Raw genomic sequence first — 22382 nt, 5'->3', positions numbered from 1 at the left:
AAAGCAAATAGCAAAAAAAATAAAAATGTAAAAGTCACAGCACCCAAAGACATTCCTGTATTGAACGACTAAAATGTCACCAGGAAACTTTTCTTGCCTGATATGCTCAGCTTGTTAAAAGCCAAATGTAATTAATGTTATTGGCTTCACGCCCCGCTAACTACTTCTACGGTTTTCGGAGACGCCGATGTGCAGGAATGTAGTCCTGCAGGAGTTATTTTACGTGCCAGTAAATCTACCGACACGAGGCTGACGTATTTGAGCACCTTCAACTACCACCGGACTGAACCAGGATCGAACCTGCCAAGTTGGGGTCAGAAGGCCAGCACCTCAACCGTCTGAACCACTCAGCCCAACTTGTGAAAACTAGATGAAGTCGTATTTATATTTATCATGTTTAGATTTTTCCCTCCACATAGATATTTAATTCTCTTTCATGGGCCACGGAAGTGGGTAGGCCAGTTGCCCCAACCATAAATATGTATTTTTTCAGAAATGATAGGTTATAGACCTACAGTACTATGATCTTTCTTTCTGTCCTTCTTTCTTTCTTTCTTAATCAGTTTACCCTTCAGGGTTGGTTTCCTCTCGGACTCAGCGAGGGATTTCACCTCTACCACTTCAAGGGCAGTGTCCTGGAACGTGAGACTTCGAGTATGGTGATGAAACTGGTGAGGAGGGCCATTACCTCGCCCAGGCGGCCTCACCTGTTATGCTCAACAGGGGCCTTGTTGGAGGATGGGAGGATCGGAAGGGATAGATAAGGAAGAGGGAAGGAAACGGCCGTGGCCTTAGGTGCCTGGAGGAGAAGTAGGAAAATACAAAAAACCACTTCGAGGCTGGCCGAGGTGGGATTCGAAACCCTTCTACTCAGTTGACCACCTGAGGCTGAGTAGACCCCGTTCCAGCCCTCGTACTATTTGTTTTCAACTTTCATGGCAGAGCCGGGAATCGAAACCGGGCCTCCGGGAGTGACACACATTAACCACTACACCACAGAAGCGGACTAGTACTATAATGCTACCTATATGTTTATGTTAGTGCTGATATCCGATTTCTTACTTTACTAATGCTGAAAGCCCGAAAATGTAATGTTATTCTTTAATAGGGGAATCAGTCTAGAAGGAAATGTTGAAAGTGATGTGATATCTAACCAGGTTCGTTGTTATCCTAATACTATGGGTTACAGTACATTGCACGTATATAAAAGACGCCACTTACAAACTTGCTTGTTATCCGCTAATTTCTGCGGCCACAAAAGTCACATTTTTCAAGAATGATGACATCTACACATGGTAGATTGTCTGGCTGTGCTGTTTTGAACCTTTCTTCTGTCATTTCGAAGTTATTCGCGATCATGAATAATAAACAATCGGCTTTTAGCAACGGCTGATGCACAACGGCTGGTAGAGCTCCATGCGGTACTGGATCGTGACGTCACAGCGCGCGCTTACGTCAGAGGCCGTTTCACTCGCCTTGCGGAAAGGCACTATTAAATATTTTTTTAATGGTAGAAAACAAGGCAACATACCACAATGTAATACGTTTACGTACTATTTCATTGGTGTACTTTTCAAAAAAAATATTTTTGAAAATGATGCATGTTCCCAATTGTAGTTCAGTAGTGCCATCTGGAAGAGAATGTCCACACTTCTTACTACAGACAAAACAAAAATACATCGGAAACGACCCAGTTCAGAAACTTTAAAATTTCCAAGTAGTGACATCTTCTGAGAAACTTGAAAATTAACACAGTAGATAAAGTTCAGACTTCCTCCAGTAGAGGAGTTTCAACAGGCGCAAAGTTTGAATTAGCGGCGTGGGGGTGTACCACCCGGTACAATTATTATTATTATTATTATTATTATTATTATTATTATTATTATTATTATTATTTTCTGGAAGGTAAAAGTTCATAAGACATAAAATATTGGAAATCATATTTCACAAAATTTTATAATGTATATTTTTTCGATTCAGCTAATATTAACTGAGAAATTTGATATTTCTGGTTTTATTCCCCTTAATATTGCTACGCCTCTGTATACTAATCAAATAACATAATGGCCTAGTGTTCTGTCCGCATGTCTGTGAACCTATGCACCGAGTTTCAAAACATTCTGTCGAGCTGTTTTCTCTTTATGTTCACAGAATCATACGGACAGACAGACAGACAGACAGACATGGAACTGAACCTATTTCCGACAATAAAATCTGACACTAAAATGTGCTTGCCATAAGTCAGAATAATACCCAAGTAACTTATACGCATTTGTAATAAAATTTTGAGCCGTAGATTCTTAGCGACATTCTAAGTACTGTGACGTCTGTACAGATGATTTCTGATGATTGCTACTGAAAATTTTATTATGGTTGTTACAGTCTGATCCAGAAGTTGTTTTCCCAATTTATATGTTTTCATCCCGTGTATAAGTCCTTCGGGAATCGTTCTTCTGCCTCAACAGAATAGGCCTTTATTCGAAAGAAGGGAATTACTGGCTAATATATATTTTTATTTTCTCTGTCATAGTATCCATTTCTTTTTGCAGTATATATTGTAATGCATTATTTCTCTCTTGTAGACTGTATAAATAAATACATAAATAAATGAATGTGTAAATAACGAAATAAATACGTGTTATTACGAAATACCAGGTAAACAATTTTGGAGTGTACACATTAAATTATAATTTTATTTGTATAGACAAGATATGTAATGGTAAGATGAATTCCCATATATGCAAGATTCCAAAATTTATGAAGTAGAGAAAATGTTCATTATAGGTGCAACTGAACGTTAATTTAAAACATGATTGTTCAACGTCGAATAAGTGGAAGCTAAGAATATTTAGAGATCCTCGTACAGCAGTGATAACTAGTTTTATTTCAAACTCAAACTTCATAATGTTTAAATTAATTTAATTTTTTCGGCAACATTAGCGTAGTCAGTTCGATGCTTGTTCTTGTAGATATCGGGCCGAGTGGCTCAGATGACAGAGCGCTGGCTTTGTGAGGCTATGTTGGCGGGTTCTAGTATTTGAAGGTCCTCAACTACGCAAGCTTCATGATACTGGATTTACCGTTACGTAAAAGAAATCCTTCCGGACAATATTTCGGCACCTCGGCGTCTCCGAAAACCGTAAACTTAGTTAATGAGACATAAAATCAGTAACGTTAATATTAACTTCAGAAATTCGGAACTCTGCCTTTTTCTCCATCCATTAGCCTTCTGTCTCTCTGGAATTAGCATCATTTTCCCGACACCATTGTAACCATGGAAACCAGTGTTCGTCTACGTACCTTAGGTCAGCAGCGTCATCGTCTTACTGTGCGCTTTCTTCATGCAACAAAGAGCTGGAGAAAATCTCCTGTCACATGAACCTCATTTCACTCCTCAATCCAAAATTAAAAGCAATCCTTAAACTGGCCGGAAAACGAACCCAGGGTCTTGGAATAAGAAACAGGCAGACCACCTCTACACAACAGGGCTGGCTCATAATAATAATAATAATAATAATAATAATAATAATAATAATAATAATAATGTTTAAGAGGTCTTGCGATTCATGAGACACTCATATTTCTTTCGATTTACCGGAACTATTTGCATCCCCTGTGGGTGTAGTTAAGTGATGCATTTTCTTAACCCCCTGCAGGTCATAAGAGGCTACTAAGAGGGGAAGAGCCAAAAGAATCTGTACTCGTTCTATCGTCTTCCAAGACCCAAAACACATTCATGTTTCTATGCTTTACCGTGTAGCGGAGTAAATGTGCGACAGAGATTGTTTCGCGAACCGGTTCTTCCAGAGGCAACAACAACGTTATGTAGCAATTTCATATTTTAGCATTAATTTGTTTTGATGTAACATTTGTACCTATTCGATTTAGATTTTTAGATAAATGGATTTCTTAATTTCCAACTATCTTCGTTTCTCTTAGTCTATTTTATTTGATGAGTTTATTTTGAGATAACATTAAATCTAAGAATCAAATAGTTATTGAACCACCTAATCGATACCTTTATTTGCCTTTATCAATTTTATAAAACCATTAGTACATGTTTCGAGGGAGATCGTGGACGGAGAACACTGGCATAGCCCACACCCAAGATAGTGGGAAGTAATCACGGAAATCCACAGGCAGGGGCAAGTTAGGACCATCCAAAATACCATCCCTTTTTTCCTAAGAGATAATTCTAAACGCCAATACTTTCGGAGAACACGTTTTTAATTATTATATTTTTTACCTATTTTCTATCGGTTGCAGGTCGTGTTACAAGCTTCCCAACTGTCTAGGTCATGGGCAAGTGACATCTAAGCACGTTCCAACATTGAGTTGCAAGGGCATTCAAAATTTGGGCAATAAGGAATCCACCTTTAGCAATAAAATTATAAGAAGTTAACTTGTGTTTTTCAAATCACGCTTTTGAACATAAGCATGAAAGAGACTTTAAAAATATTTTATCTCCTCAATTGGAAGCTGACAGGTGTTTTAATAGTATTTTAGTTAAGTATAAATTTTAATTACACTTTAATTACATCTTAAGTAATTAGTTTGTAAAATATTGTGTTTTTTCAAACACGCTTCCGAGCAGAGGCAAAAAAAAAAGAGAATTAAAAAGACGTTTCTGTCTTTTTAATTGGAAACTGAAATGTTTAAAATAATATTTTAGTTAAGGGTAAGTTTTAATTATACTTTTTAAGCATTCCATCCTCCAATTCCCCCCCCCCCCCCTACAGGCATCATCCTTCCCCGTTAGACAAAGTCATAAGTTTCTCATGAGAAGAGATCAAGGCTGTTATGAGAACATCTATTGCGTATATTTCCATCTTTTTTTATAATTAAGCACAAGTGAATGTAGCTGATGATGATTTCGAAGCAGTCGAAACATTTATTACAAGTCATTTTATAAAATTGCTAAAGGCAAATTAAAGTATCGATTAGGTGGTTAAATAATTCTTTGATTCTTAGATACTCATATCGATACGAACATGAAGTGGATAGTTTGTAATAATATTACAAGTTAATGAATGGATATTAGCTTCTTTTCGTAGACAATGGTAAGACTCGCAGCAAGAGCATTTCACTGGAACCACTCCTTAGTGTAAGAGTTACTCTCGTGGACCGATAGAGCGCAGAGGCTGTAGTCTTCGTGGAACGAGCACAGTGTTATAGGCCAGAGCAGTCTTCTTACCGCACAAATTCTTTGTTATTATAAAGAAAGAAAAAAGAAAGAAATTAAAATTGGATTCAAAATCTAACAAAATACTACAATAATTTTCTTTCCTCTTTGTATTCTTGTACTGTTGTAGTACTACTACTACATCATTTTCAGCATTGCGTAGTACCTAGCAGAGTAACTTCGGAGAACAGTGGTCACGGCTTTACACTGGCTTTACAGCTCTGAATTCGGTAGGGGGTGGGGTAGTCTCACCGTCCACTGTTCTGAGAATGGTTTTCTATCGTTCTCCATTTTCCTCACTAAGACGAATGCCGGGAGAGTTCCGTCCCACGCCTAGCCATGTCCTATACCATCGTCGCCCTAAGACCTATCTGTGCCTTTGCGACGTAAAGCTAATTGTAAAGAAAACAAGAAATGTATTACATTCAGTATTTAATATAATAAAGACTATTCAAAAGTGGAAGCTGATATTGTGCACAATTCAGTGTTTCCTATCACTTTGTTTTTCTGATGTTACTCGGTACTTTTAAAAAAATACTCTTGTTTTACTGTCCGATTTCATATGGAATGTCCCATATGCAACCGTTAAAACTTCAAACATGCTTTATGTTCCTGGTAACAGGGTCCACACTGGATGTAAGCAGCGTTTTATGGCAGTAGTTGATTTATGTGTTTGTCATGGCATCTCGCACCCTGGCACTTCCCTACATGAAATAGAGATCCGCCATCTGTTCGTTACAAAAAGTGTTAGGTGCCAGGACAACTGTGTCAAATGCCGATAAAAATACAATATCCCAGGACGCTGGATCATAAGGTATAAACAACATTTTAACGGTTGAAAAAATTGTAAAATCATATCTCAGAAATGGTTAATTTCCGCACCTATGTTTATAAAGATTTTCCTTCTTGCCTCATTGCCCTATACACATCCTTGCAGTTTGTACATATAATTCGAAAACACTTTGTATATTGTTACCACTGACCACCTTATTAATTTAAAAAAATCGGAAGGGGATGCGTCGCGGTCATACCGGGCGAGTTGGCCGTGCGGTTAGGAACGCGCAGCTGTGAGCTTGCATCCGGGAGGTAGTGGGTTCGAATCCCACTGTCGGCAGCCCTGAAGATGGTTTTCCGTGCTTTCCCATTTTCATAACAGGCAAATGCTGGGGCTGTACCTTAATTAAGGCCACGGCCGCTTCCTTCCCATTCCTAGGCCTTCAATATCCCATCGTCGCAATAAGACCTGTGTCGGTGCGACGTGAAGCAAAATGACGTCGCGGTCATGGCCGCATGTTTTGACGTAAAGTACATGCTTATTTTATTTCTCCATTCTAAAGAAATGTATAGATCTTCAACACAAAGTACACTGACTGACAGAGCAAATGCAACACCAAGAAGGAGTGGTCAGAACTTTATGCCAATTGCAGGGTAGACTGACGTCACTGAGGTATGCTCATGATGTGAAATGCGCCGCTGTGCTGCGCGCGTAGCGAACGATAAATGGGACACGGCGTTGGCGAATGGCCCACTTCGTACCGTGATTTCTCAGCCGACAGTCATTGTAGAACGTGTTGTCGTGTGCCACAGGACACGTGTATAGCTAAGAATGCCAGGCCGCCGTCAACGGAGGCATTTCCAGCAGACAGACGACTTTACGAGGGGTATGGTGATCGGGCTGAGAAGGGCAGGTTGGTCGCTTCGTCAAATCGCAGCCGATACCCATAGGGATGTGTCCAGGGTGCAGCGCCTGTGGCTAAGATGGTTGGCGCAGGGACATGTGGCACGTGCGAGGGGTCCAGGCGCAGCCCGAGTGACGTCAGCACGCGAGGATCGGCGCATCCGCCGCCAAGCAAGCGGTGGCAGCCCCGCACGCCACGTCAACCGCCATTCTTCAGCATGTGCAAGACACCCTGGCTGTTCCAATATCGACCAGAACAATTTCCCGTCGATTGGTTGAAGGAGGCCTGCACTCCCGGCGTCCGCTCAGAAGACTACCATTGACTCCACAGCATAGACGTGCACGCCTGGCATGGTGCCGGGCTAGAGCGACTTGGATGAGGGAATGGCGGAACGTCGTGTTCTCCGATGAGTCACGCTTCTGTTCTGTCAGTGATAGTTACCGCAGACGAGTGTGGCGTCGGCGTGGAGAAAGGTCAAATCCGGCAGTAACTGTGGAGCGCCCTACCGCTAGACAACGCGGCATCATGGTTTGGGGCGCTATTGCGTATGATTCCACGTCACCTCTAGTGCGTATTCAAGGTACGTTAAATGCCCACCGCTACGTGCAGCATGTGCTGCGGCCGGTGGCACTCCCGTACGTTCAGGAGCTGCCCAATGCTCTGTTTCAGCAGGATAATGCCCGCCCACACACTGCTCGCATCTCCCAACAGGCTCTACGAGGTGTAGAGATGCTTCCGTGGCCAGCGTACTCTCCGGATCTCTCACCAATCGAACACGTGTGGGATCTCATTGGACGCCGTTTGCAAACTCTGCCCCAGCCTCGTACGGACGACCAACTGTGGCAAATGGTTGACAGAGAATGGAGAACCATCCCTCAGGACACCATCCGCACTCTTATTGACTCTGTACCTCGACGTGTTTCTGCGTGCATCGCCGCTCGCGGTGGTTCTACATCCTACTGAGTCGATGCCGTGCGCATTGTGTAAGCTGCATATCGGTTTGAAATAAACATCAATTATTCTTCCGTGCCGACTCTGTTTTTTCCCCAACTTTCATCCCTTTCGAACCACTCCTCCTTGGTGTTGCATTTGCTCTGTCAGTCAGTGTATATATGTATAATGGGTATGTAAGATGAGAAGTAATGTATATCTGGAGAGACATCGTTGTCATTATTACGGGTGAAAGTAAAATCTATACCATGCAGAGTAGTGAGAGCTTCGATGGGCGCTCCGGACCCTTTTTATCATTAGCAGGGTGATCAATAGACCTCGGAATTTTAGGTGCTAACATATTTATTTTAGATGCCTAAAATAGGATCTCAAATGTGAAAAAAGAGAGGTTCTAAAAATATATTTTTGGCAGCTTCAATTTTACATAGTTTACTTTATTAGGCATTTATTAATTAAAATGCCATTTTTATTTTGATCTTTAATGGGGATATAAGGAACAAATTTCAGTCAGCTGAAAACGTCACATAATATATTTTTACCATCCGATGTGAAGTGGGGAAACTACTGTAACCTTTACATTAATGACGGCTTAGGTTTTTATTTTTAATTTATTTGTAGTGTATTCTATTTTCTTTCTTAATCGGTTTACCCTCAAGGGTTGGACTTTACCTCAGACTCAGCGAAGGATCCCACCTCTACTAGTATTCTGTATCGCGTGAGACTTAGGTCAGGGGGATACAACTGGGGAGTAGGGCCAGTACGTTGCCCAGGCAGCCTCACCTGCTATGCTGAACAGGGGGGATGAGAAGATCGGAAGGTATAGATATGGAAGTGGGAAGGAAGCGCCCATGGCCTTAAGTTAGGTACCATCGCGGCATTTGTCTGACGGGGAAGTGGGAAAACACGGAAAACCACTTTGAGGGTTGATCAGGTGGGAATCGAACCCTCCTCTGCTCAGTTGGTATCCCGTGGCTGAGAGGACCCCGTTCTAGACCTTGTACTACTTTTCGAATTTCGCGGCAGAGCCGGGAATCGAACCCGGGCCTCCAGGGGTGGCAGCTAGTCACACTATCCATTGCACCACAGATGCTGACTTATTTTTATTTTTAAATTGAGTTGTTTCTTTTTCAGGTGTGATACTGTTACCGTATGTTTTCCCTTTCAAAATTAGTTCCGGCAGACTGAAGAACCTAACAGTTATAAATTCCCTGAGTCGAAATTGAAAAGAAATGGCTTTATGTATTAAAAAACAAAAAACAAAAAATAGACACTGAACACTTTCTTGTTTTCAATCGTGACACAGACTATGGGCATGTAGGCTACTGAGGGAGGTTCTTAAGGACTTCCAGGAAGCATGGTTTACAGATTTCCGATTCTAAGGCTTTGTTTGAAAACCATTTCAAGAATATTTCATACTGAAAACGAGTCGGCAAATATTTTAGATACCGAGCTCGATAGCTGCAGTCGCTTAAGTGCGGCCAGTATCCAGTATTCGGGAGATAGTAGGTTCGAATTCCACTGTCGGCAGCCCTGAAAATGGTTTTCCGTGGTTTCCCATTTTCACACCAGGCAAATGCTGGGGCTGTACCTTAATTAAGGCCACGGCCGCTTACTTCCCACTCCTAGCCCTTTCCTGTCCCATCGTCGCCGTAAGACCTATCTGTGTCGGTGCGACGTAAAACAACTAGCAAAAAAAGTATTTTAGATAATGCAATAATGTTATTGTTTTTACGCCCCACTAACTACTTTTAGCGGATTTTTGGAGACGCTGAGGTGCCGGAATTTTGTCCCGAAGGAGTTATTTTACGTGTCAGTAAATCTACCGACATGAAGTTCAAATACCACCGAACTGAGCCAGGATCGAACCTGCCAAGTTGTGGTCAGAAGACAAGTGCCTCAACTGTCTGAGCCACTCGGCCCAGCACGTATTTTCGTTTCTTGGAATAAATTAAGAGCATTTTAATCGATCAAGGGATAACAAACAGGAATTATAACATCAATTTAGGCACTTTTAGGCGCTATAGGACCAACCGTTTCTAACCTTATAAATGATTGAAACGTGTAAATACAGCTTCATTAGTTTCCTCTTCAGGAACAAAGTAGGTTTTTGCGTAAAATCCGAAGTTTAGTCTTCGATATTCACATGCATGAGTTGCAAATCGTTTTCCACTACTCGGCTGAGGCTCTCGGTACTCAGCCGCCTTAGCTTTGAGACGCTCTCAGTAAGACTATTGATGCTCGGCATGGTTGATTTTGAAATTTTAGGAATTTTTACAAGGTGTTCCTTCCTGTGGAATGCGTTTTCTATCATTTTGAAGCCATGTATTGTTCATATATCGCGACAGTTTTGCGAAAGAAATCCTTCTCTCTTCTTCGCACCACAATTTTCTCAAATATTCTCTAAATCGTTATGTTTTCGCCGTACTCTTGTAGATCTCGGAGCGAAACATTTCATTACACCTCGCAAGACGTGCTACTGTGCTGCACTCCAAGATAATTTTGGTGCTTCTAGATGGCGGCGCAATTGCATGACTCCGTGACGTCATACCGAGACGAGACTCTTGCTACTGGGTACATGAAACCCGGTGCCGGCACAGAACCTACTCCTGTCGAATACTACCAAGGTTCCTGATCAAGACTTAACGTCTCCGCCCGACGAACAAATGACCATCAATAGCGTCATTTGCCCTCACGCCATGTGAACACTTTAGAGAGGTTCAGAATTCAATCAGGGCTTTTGGCACACGATCTAGTGATTAGAAAAGATATATCTCCACCTCTCCTACCACGTTGGCAAACTTTGGGAATTGTTTGGGAATTTTATTTCGATCAATGGGATTCGAACAGGGTAACCGCGCTGTCAGACCACATAGACCTTAACGATCATGGCCACCATGCGGGTCTGCAAGTATATTAAGCAGTTATATTAAATTAAAAGCGTCGAAGGCTGTACTAAAATCGTACAAAGCTGAGAGGAAATGCAGTCAGTTAGAGATTTCCTTCTTTTCGCATTTATTGTATATAGCATTGTACTAGTCCTCCGAAGAAGTCTGGTGCAGGTCTTTTGAGTTGACGATGTATAGGCGACCTGCGCGTCTATGAGGATGAAGCCCTACCTATATTGATTTCAAATGATGAAGATGGCACACACCCAACCGCCAAGACATCGTAATTAACCAATGGAGGTAAATGAAATGAAATGGCGTATGGCTTTTAGTGCCGGGAGTGTCCGAGGACAAATTCGGCTCGCCAGAAGCAGGTCTTTCGATTTGACTCCCCTAGGCGACCTGCGAGACGTGATGAGGATGAAATGATGATGAAGACGACACATACACCCAGCCCCCGTGCCAGCGAAATTAACCAATTAAGGGTAAAATTCCCAGCACACTAACCATTTAGCCATGGAACCAATCGAGGTTAAAATCCCCGACCCGGCCGGGAATCGAATCCGCGACCGCTTGGGCCAAAGGCCAGCACGCTGACCATTTAGCCATGGAGCCGGACACTGGTTAATAATAACTTACCTTGGCAAGGGGCATCATACGATTTTTTTTGCTAGTTGATTTACGTCGCACCGACACAGATAGGTCTTATGGCAACGATGGGACAGGAAAGGGCTAGGAGTGGGAAGGAAGCGGCCGTGGCCTTAATTAAGGTACAGCCGCAGCATTTGCCTGGTGTGAAAATGGGAAACCACGGAAAACCATTTTCAGGGCTGCCGACAGTGGGATTCGAACCTACTATCTCCCGAATACTGGATACTGGCTGCACTTAAGAGACTGCAGCTGTCGAGCTCGGTGTACGATATTTTCATCAGTTCGCTTGCACCAAAGAGATAGTGTCCTTTCAGGACTATTAACCTCTACCAACCCTATGTTTGATATAACATACAAGACTTCTATTTCCACTCTGTATTGGATCTTAATATTCACAAAGCGCCGGATGTATCGTATCCAGGAAGGCACATTGTCAATTGTTCGTTACTACTACTCTGTGTCTACTGGTGGCTGTGTGGAGGTGGAGGAATGTAACCAGCACTGTACTAAACAATGAGAAGAGGTATTTATCGTGCTAGGGAGGGTAAATTAGAACAGTTTTTGGGGACGGTTGCCAAGTTGTACTTCATGTTCGAGCGCCGAGCTGAGTGGCTCAGACGGTTGAGGCGCTGGCTTTCTGATCCCAACTTGGCAGGTTCGATCCTTGCTCAGTCCGGTGGTATTTGAAGGTGCTCAAGTACGTCAGCCTCGTGTCGGTAGATTTACTGGCACGTAAAAGAACTCCTGCGGGACTAAATTCCGGCACCCCGGAGACTCCAAAGACCGTAAAAGTAGTTTAGTGGGACGTAAAGCTATTCTTCTTTTAATTATTATTATTATTATTATTATTATTATTATTATTATTATTATTATTATTATTATTATTATTATTATTTCTTAATCCGTTTACCCTCCACTGTTAGTTTTCCGTCGGACTCAGCGAAAAATTCCACCTCTACCACCTCAAGTGCAATGTCCTGGAGCGTGAGATTTTGGGTCGGGGTATGCAACTGGGAAGGAGGACCAGTACCTTGCCCAGGCGGCCTCACCTACTTTGAGGAACAGGGTCGTTGTTGGGGGATGGTAGATTGAAAGGAACAGACAAGGAAGAGGGAAAAAAGCGGCCTTGGCCGTAAGTTAGGTACCATCCCGGTATTTGTCTGGAGGAGAACTGGGGAACGACGGAAATGGTTGAGGTGAAAAACGAACCCCCCTCTACTCAGTTGACCTCCCGAGGCTGAGTGGTCCAGCCCTCGTACCACTTTTCAAATTTTGTGACATAGCCGGGAATCGAACCCGGGCCTCCGCGAGTGGCAGCTAATCACACTAACCACTACACCACTGAGGCGGCCATTATTATTATTATTATTATTATTATTATTATTATTATTATTATTGAGAGCCACAGTGACTCAGGCGGCAGTGCGTCGGCCTCTCACCGCTGGGTTCCTCGGTTCCAATCCCGGTCACTCCATGTGAGATTTGTGCTGGACAAAGCGGAGGCGGGACGGGTTTTTCTCCGGGTATTCCGGTTTTCCTTGTCATCTTTCATTCCAGCAACACTCTCTACTATCATTTCATTTGACAGTCATTAGTCATTGCCCCAGAGGAATGCGACAGGCCCAATTCCTATCCTCGCTGCAAGATAGGAGCTTCATTCGTTCCATCCCTGACCCGGTCACTGACTGGAAAACAGGTTCTAGATTTTAATTTTCATTATTATTATTATTATTATTATTATTATTATTATTATTATTATTATTATTATTATGATTATTAGTCATGTTCAAGCAAAAAAAAAAAAAAAAAAAAGCAACCCACCACCACCAAGACCATCACCGCAACTGCCGTCGCCACGGTACAGTTGTATGTCAGGATGCGACCATTAGCTGTTGTTTCTATAGCTCGGGGGCCAGGGGTTTGTATTCGTCTTAATACACGTCTTCATTGATATACAACATATCAAACTACAAGCAGACTGCGTGGCGTGGGGTTAGTGTACCTCCCTCATACCTGGAGGTCCTGGGTTTCATTCTAGGCCAGATCGATTTTCCTGGATATGAGGACCAGTTCTAGGTCCACTCAGCTACGTGATTAAAATAGAGGAGTGACCCGGGTCTAAAAACCCAAGAATAACGGCGAAGAGGGTTCGTCGTGCTGACCACATGGCGCATCGTGATCTGAAGGCCTTCGGGCTGAGCAGCGGTCCCTTGGTAGACCATGGCCCTTCGGGGCTGTTGAGCCATGGAGTTTACGTTTTGATTATATCACACTACAAACCACAACTGAAACACAAAGCAGCGATGCTGCCCTCCACATAGAATTGGCGTCAGGGAGGTCATCCGGCTGTAGAACCGGGGTAAATCTATAAAAAGCACCTATCGCAGGAAACTGGGAGATGGCTAGGAAGGAGAAGACAATTAGAAAAGTTAATGACCTACTATGTCTTTTTCCATGTCTTTGAGACCACGTTATTTCTACTGTGAAGTAAAAAGAAAGATCTTCTTCCTCCCAGAAGACACATCGTTTGTTAGAATTTATTCCGTAAAGAAGATGACCAACTTTAATAACGTTGGAGGAATAGCCTTAAGGTGTTAATCGGGCCCCTGAACATACCAGTGCTACCTATAAACATACAGTATATTATTATAGAGTGGTTGTGAAGGTGGTGATTATTGTTTTAAGGGGAAGTACAGGTAGGCAAAATATCAGCCTGAGGGAAAATGAAAGAGATCCGATACATTGAAGACTTTCTAGGCCTCGAAAACCTACTGCAGTCGGGGTTAGAAAATAAGTCGTCTTGGCCAAGGGAGGTCGCAAAGGAAAAACTAAAAGCGAAGACTCTGATACAAGTAATGGAAGCAATGCCAGGCTCAGCTAGGGTAATCGTGGACACCAACACACGCTCTCCAGTTGAGAGACCCGATTTCTGTTTTTTTTTTGCTGGTGGCTTTACGCCGCACCGACACAAATAGGTCTTATGACGACGGTGGGATAGGAAAGGCCTAGGAGTTGCAAGGAAGGGGTCGTGGCCTTCATGAAGGTACAGCCGCAGTATTTGCCTGGTGTGAAAATGGGAAACCACGGAAAACCATCTTCAGTGGGATTCGAACCCACTATCTTCCGGATGCAAGCTCACAGCCGCGTGCCCCTAACCGCATGGCCAACTCGTCCGGTCGATTTCTTTTTAGTTGCCTGTTACGACGGACAGGGGATACAGTGAACGTCATTCTACCGCCCCCCCCCCCACAGGAGGTTTTTAGTCTAGAACACAATCGGGAGATAGTGGGTTCGAGCCCCACTGTCGGCAGCCCTGAAGATGGTTTTCCGTGGTTTCCCATTTTCACACCAGGCAAATGCCGGGGCTGTACCTTAATTAAGGCCACGGCCGCTTCCTTCCAATTCCCAGGCCTTTCCTATCCGATCGTCGCCGTAAGACATATCTGTGTCGGTGCGACGTAAAGCAAATTAAAAAAAAAGTCTAGAACACCGTCGTCTAAATATGTTAGCATTCACAGAAATCCATTTCCGATTCAATATACGCTAACACTTGTGCCCGTCATTGTAGCGGAATTATTCAATTGGCACTGAATTCAGGAATTCTTAAGAATGAATCTGTTGAAGGTTAAGAACAAAGCCTTAGACCACACACAATGGCATTTTAAAATGTAAATCTTCTTATCAAACGCCATAAACTAAACTGACGGTTTCCATTGTGTTTGTGAGTACCATAGTCTCTCGGAAGTGTTCGGTTACGATGTTATTAAATATTCTTTACTGTTGAAACTCCTATTTAGGTCATTGCACTTTTAGTTTTATTACCTTCAAATAACAATGGGTGAGAGTCCGACAGATGTTTATGTGCTTGGAGAACTGTCGTAAAACATGAGGCATGTTGCTTGGCTGACTCGACCAACCTGTTCATCAGTGAGGTCGGTCAGGATTCTCAACAAGCTTCGCCGACACAGGCACATCAAGATGGCCAGCGAACTGGAGATAATTAGGCCTTTTAGAAAGTGAAATACATTTACATGTTTAGGTCACCAACGTGACACCCGGAGGCCGGTTATGATAGTCATACTATCTTAAAAAGTGACATTTATAATTAATCAATGAATGGATTTTGATGCTCCAATTATCTTGTTGGGAGATTTGTATAATCAGACGTAAGAATAATTTTAAACCTCTGAGTATTATGCAAATGATTAGAATTGAGGAGCTATTTGACGGTGAGATAGCCATAGAGTGAAAGCCAAGAATAACGGCCGAGAGGATTCATCGTGCTGACCACACGACACCTCGTAATCTGTAGGCCTTCGAGCTGAGCAGAAGGCCCTTCAAGGACTGTAGTGTTATGGGGTTTGGTTTGTATTCACCTTAATTAAGTCCATGGTCACTTGGTTCCCCATCCTACCCCTTTCCCAACCTTGCTTCGCCGAGAACCGGCGTTAATCCACTAGAAAAATAATTTAAAAAATAATAATCCGGGACAAGTGTAGGACATACATACAATCTGATCAAACATTAGGTTATACGTCATGGGATGGGGCTACGTTTCATCGAGTTTATTCCATCTTTAGTAAGAAGACGATCGCAGTGATACACTCTCTAATGTGCCTGTATCTTCGGACCTCTTTACATTGTTCCCTCTAATTACATCCAATCTTAGATGTGCGATTTTACCTCTCTTTCTATCAAAATGTATGCCTTTGCTGGCGAGACCTAGTGTTTACAGTGCACTAAGTTTTCTGGTATAGGCTAGAGCAATTTTGTTACTTTCATTGATCTGTCTGTCTTAACCTTGGCCTTGACAATATAAAAGTGACTGAGGTATGAGCGATACTAGTAATACCATTCCTTATGCAGCCAGTCCCTGCAATGAATTGTGTGAAAATGTTGCTCATTGGGTCCATTGGTGCATGCATTTCAGTGGGCTTGGCAGACTGATATGTAATAGCAACTTCTGGTTCGGTGAGGAAAGCAACGGGAAACTACCTCACTCCTCATTTCCCTAGTACGCCTCTTCAGTGATAGCTAGGCCATCTATGACAGCTGATGGCAGAGCTGTTGAGGATACAACCAGCCTTAGGGCTGATGACTGAACATACACATACTGTATCAAAATTTAACTGAGATCTCATGTATGCGAAGGTTAAATATTCCTCTTCTTTCTTGAAGGGAAAGTCTACGTCTCTGATTTTTGGAATTCGGCCGTCGTAACTAAAATTTTAGAAAAACAAGGAAAGAAAATATTTTGGAAAATCTTTGTCGAAGTATGCATAGTAGGACTGGTGACGAAAAGGAGGTCTCTTGAATTATACTAGCATTCTGAGAAAATATCAGACACTATTAGACGATTGAAATTTTATGGCCTTACTCAAAGAATGGACAATGAAAGACTTACTGAAAGGATATTTAACGATGCCTCCTCAGTAAATGTCAAGAATAATTGGACAATAAAAATTGAAAAATACCTTCAAGAAATCAACATACCAGGCGAAATGATATGGGACAAGCCTAACGTTGGTGAACAAACATAATAATCAGTACAAAGCTGAAAAGCTAGTGTCATTCTAAACACTTGGAATTCCTGATTGTAAGAGGTGAGAGTGTTTAATAATTAATGAGGCACAATCAAAGTCATGCCTTTTGAGGTCTGAAGAAAAGTGAAGGTTCTCGTAGTTTAAAGTGAAAGGATTTGATATTCAACACTGAGTATGTTTAACGGTCGTCTCACGCAGTGTGAAATCTCTGTCAATCTGCTAGCTCTGACAGACACATTTGCTTGACGGCTCGCCTACAGACTGGACATGCCATGAATCCATTAACTTCTTCAAGGTCTGTGAAATTTTGACTCAAACGTTTTCAACAATATGAGTTGCCGCTTTGGCCACAGGTTTTTCTAATGGGCACTACTAGAAGGTACGTTTTGGTTAACTGACGGTTTTCCTTCTCCTGCAAATTATAAAAACGGTCGACTATTGAATAAAATTCGATCGACGAATAGTTTCATGAACAGAAGGAAGCCAGTGACATGTCATTACGTAAAGGAGAACACATCAAAAGACAAACAACAGCAGGAACAGTGTAAAGCAAAGCCACTTTACGTCGGACTGATACAGATGGGTCATATAGGGACGATGGGATAGCAAACGGCTAGGTGTAGGAAGGAAGTAGCCGTGGATTTGATTAAAGTGCAGCTTAAGTCAGCATTTGTCTGGTGTAAAAATGGGAATCCACGGAAAACCATCTTCAGAGCTGCCGACAGTGTGCCTGGAACCCACCGTCTCTCGAATGCAAGCTGATAGCTACATGACCCAAATCGCACAGTCACTTGCACGGTAGAAACATTTTCAACCATCCTTCTAGCAGCCTTTCAATCTTTGAATAACGTAGAAATGTAGTTGTAAAATCTATGCCTCGTCGCCATAAGACCTACCTGTGTCGGTGCGACGTAAAGCAACTAGCAAAAAAGCAATATCTATGCCGAGTTTCACTGAAGTGACATTAAAGGATTTTTTTGTTAAGCAAAATTATTACGTTCATAATATAGCGACAAAACTTAAATGCCATTCATAGAAATACATATGTCCTGTAAATCAACTGGTGAATCATCATGCTGCCTGCCTCAAGTACTAGAAACGGTAGACAGGACGACGAAATTGCAGCAAGTATCTTTCACAATTCCAGTCATTTTATACACGAGAGTGAAGCAAATTCTTGTAACAGGTAACATTAAATGACACGCTGTCCTTCATGCTTGCTGTACACGAGTGTAATATATTTGCCGCTTATTGAAATGACTGGCAGTCACTGATTACGGGTTAGCTTGCTATCTGCCTTTGATCTGTATTCCCTAGCTGTAATTTAACTGCTGAAGGGCAGGAACGATTTTCAGTAAGCTGTAGGTAAACAGTGAGTGTCATCACAGTAGCACCTGTGTAAAGAGCTAAATAAATTCATAGATGCCATGAACAGCTGCGAGAGAAACAGAGAAGGAAGGAAGAGATTAACAAGTAAAGGAGGAGAATCAGGTGCTGATTGACGAGAAGGAAATGTAAAAAAAGAAGGAATGAAGAGAAGGACGAATAGACAGTGAAGTGGAAAAATATGTCGGATAATAATGGCGTGCGGCCTCCGAGGAGGCCTGGTGTAGTTACAATCTAGGTGACCTGCGGTTATATGAGAATGGGATTCTACCTGTGATGGATTTTAATTGTGAAGACGCCACACACACCTAGCTCACGAGCCATCGGAATTAACCAATGAAGGTTAAAATCCCCGACACGGCCGGGAATCGAACTCAGGACCCTCTGTATCAAAGGCCAGCACGCTAACGACTTAGCCATGGAGACGGACATATGCTGGATATGAACATAAAGAACGAGTTGGCTGTGGGTACAACCCACGTTTGTATTCGAGAGATAGTGGTTTCGATTCGTACCATCGGTTGCCATGAATGTGGTTTTCCTTCGAATCCCAGCTTTCATGCAAGACAAATGTACAATCAACAACACAAAAATTGGCTGAATTTTTTTATACATTCTCGAAACGCGAGGATATTCCTAAACTGTGAATAATCGGTGGCCGAAAAGATTATACTTGGAATCCTACCACCTGTAGCAGATGTTCATCCTATTTCAAACACGGGAATTTTGAGAGAAATTCTTCTTCTGCGATAGCCAGCTTTTGCGGTTGAGTGGGCCATAATAAGGCCACGGCCGCTTCTTCCACAGTTCTAGTCTTTTCCTATCCCATCGTCACCTAAAACCTACTTTAGTTAGTGTAGTGCTAAGACACTAGTAAAAGAAATAAAATATAGGAGAAAATGCAGAAGAAGAGTTAAACATGAAGAAGTAGCAGAGGGTGAGAGGAACAGATAATAATGATAATGATAATAATAATAATAATAATAATAATGATAATAATAATAATAATAACAGACACTATTAGAAAAGTACGATATTCAGTATTCAATATTCAAAGAATGGACAATGAACGACTTTTGAAGAAATTTAATTACGTCCCTTCCTAAAAGTTGCCAACGGCAGTAGCCGTGTTGAAACACCGGATCCCGTGAGATCTCCGAAGTTAAGTAACATTGGGCGTGGCCAAGGTTTGGATGGGTTGCCACGCGCTGTTGGTGCGGGGGGGGGGTAAGGGAATGGAGAAGCGGGAAGGAACTGGCCACTGTAGCGTACGTAAACTCCGGCTCAAGCACACCTCTGCGGAGTTTCGGACCTGCCTTCGGGCAGAATACACCCTTACCTTACCTTTACCAAAAGTCAAGAATAACTGGGTCCGCCTCTGTAGTGTAGTGGTTAGTGTGATTAGCTGCCACCCCCGGAGGCCCGGGTTCGATTTGAAAAGTGGTAAGAGGGCTGGAACGGGGTCCACTCAGCTTCGGGAGGGCAACTGAGTAAAGGTGGGTTCGATTCCCACCTCAGCCATTCTGGAAGTGGTTTTCTGTGGTTTCCCACTTCTCCTCCAGACAAATGCCGGGATGGTACCTAATTTAAGGCCACGGCCACTTCTTTCCCTCTTCCTTCTCTATCCCTTACGCAAGGTCCCTGTTCAGCATAGCAGGCGAGGCCGCCTGGGTGAGGTACTGGTCCTCCTCCCCAGTTGTATCCCCCGACCCAGAGTCTGAAGCTCCTGGACACTGCTCTTGAGGCGGTAGAGGTGGTAATCTTTGCTAAGTTCGAGGGAAAAGTCGACCCTAGATGGTAAACAGATAAAGGAGATAATAATAAGACCATTTACACGTATACAATTTAAATAGTAGAGGAGGTATAAAGTAAACTCTCTTTCACATTGCTAGGGTGAAGACCTGTTTTTTCAGCAATTATTTTTTCCTCTTTATACTACGACAACGATCGAAAACGATCAAGATATTGATCAACTAAGCTAGTAACAGCTGCAGTTTATCATTCGAGTAAATAGAGAAGAAACTGAAGTCAGCTGTGCTAGAAACTCATATTCAATACTTAAAGAGAACAAGAAGTCTTCGACCAATCATATTGAGTTAGCTTCAACTTCAAACGTTATAGCTAGACAAAACATACGCAATTGGAGATGGAACAAGTCCAAAAGACAAAGCCACAAAAACAAATCAGTTGAAAGACAAAGCACATGCCAGGTCACGGGCGTGAGAGTGAGAGGTCATTGAACTTCCGCGCCGCACGCAGATCCACGCAAGGGGGAAAACGCATAAACAAGATATGGATTATTCGCGAAGCCGTTCTGCACTTTGTAGAGCGTACAGTGTTGAGGTTCAAGGTACAGTACTAACCGACCGGTTGTTAAAAGTCTGAAACAATCACAGAGGCCTTCATGAGCGAGCACTAAAATTTTAATGTGAATTGTAGCATAAATAGAGAAATACATTTATAAAACCTCTATAACAACGCTAGAGTAAGAAGCATATTTTTGGCATTTTTCCCCAGCTACTTGAGGCTGTTAGTTAGCCCACCCGGTGGCCATGGTGGTCGAAAAAATTAACACTATCAGAATGTTGGCTGGCAGGTAGGGGAGGTGGTGGTATACAATTTCTTATCAGTAGATTGCGTGCCAAAAGCCTGGATTAAATTCCAAAACTCTCCGCAGTGCTCATATTGAGTGAGGGCATATGACGCTGTTGATGGGAATTCGTCCGCCGGATGGGGTGAACAGACCCCTTGGTGCTATTTGATAGGAGTAGGCAATATGCCGGCACCGGGTTTCACCCTCTACCTTCCTACTATCATGTATCACGTCATTCTTTTTTACCATCATTTCTCCGGCACGGGGGCTGGGTCTATGTGACGTCTTCATCATCACGACGCGCTGATCGTCTGCGGACGTCAAATCAAAAGACTTGCACCTGGCGAGCCAAACATGTCCACGGACACTTCCGGCATTAAAAGCCATTCGCCATTTCTTATTTTTTCAACTCCTCTGAAGAGGTTGACGTCAGGAAGGGCATCCGGTCATAAAAATCCATCACGATAGATTCATCTCACCTCATACCCGACCCCGTAGAGGAATGGGACAAGGGTTGAACGAACGAACGAACGAACGAACGAACGAACGAACGAACGAACGAACGAACGAACGAACGAACGAACGAACGAACGAACGAACGAACGAACGAACGAACGAACGAACGAACGAACGAACGAACGAACGAACGAACGAACGAACGAACGAACGAACGAACGAACGAACGAACGAACGAATTTGAAGTCCTCACTTCATACGGCCGAATACTTTTCTTGACTTCAAACCTGTGTGGGTGATATATTCACTACAGTCTGTTTCTGTGGTGTGTGGCGTGTATGTTAAGATGCGCATGAAAGAAAAAAAAGCATAAATGTCCAGTCCCAGAGCTATGGGAATTAACCGGACATGCTTCGCTCCATGACTCGATCGATAATCGAACACTCAGCCTTCTGAACTGAAGGCTAATAGGCTGACCATTCAGCCAAGAAGCCGGTCGGTAACAAGCTCATTCACGAATACGAATAAACCAAGCAGGTGGATGTGCGGTTTGGGTCACGTAGCTGTCAGCTTGCATTCGGGATATTGTGGGTTCGAACCCCAATGACGGCAGCCTTGAAGATAGTTTTCCATTTTCACATCAGGTAGAACCTCACCGTTGGTGGTCCTGAAGATGATGTTCTATGATCTGAAAGGAAATGATGATGAAGACGACACACATACTCAGCCCCCGTGTCAGCAGAATAAACCAAATATGGTCAAAATTCCCAATTCTGCCTGGAATCGAATCCGGGACCCCTGTGTCCACAGGCCAGCACGCTAACCATTTAGCCATGAATCCGGACATCCCATGGTCTATGTTCCCACCATAAAATTGCTACGGGCACTAATTTCCCAGTCTACATTACTCATATCTCATGTTAGCGTCGCCAAAAGCCTACATGTGTCTTATTCGACTTTGAGATTGAGGTAAGTTACTAAATAGAAGCTGGCCCCGAGGTGTGGAGGTAGCGTGCCTGCCTCTTACACAGAGGCCTCGGGTTCGATTCCCGGCCA

Source organism: Anabrus simplex, chromosome 7, assembly GCF_040414725.1.
Source record: "Anabrus simplex isolate iqAnaSimp1 chromosome 7, ASM4041472v1, whole genome shotgun sequence".
Lineage (NCBI taxonomy): Eukaryota > Metazoa > Arthropoda > Insecta > Orthoptera > Tettigoniidae > Anabrus > Anabrus simplex.
Note: the sequence above shows the minus strand (reverse complement) of the source record.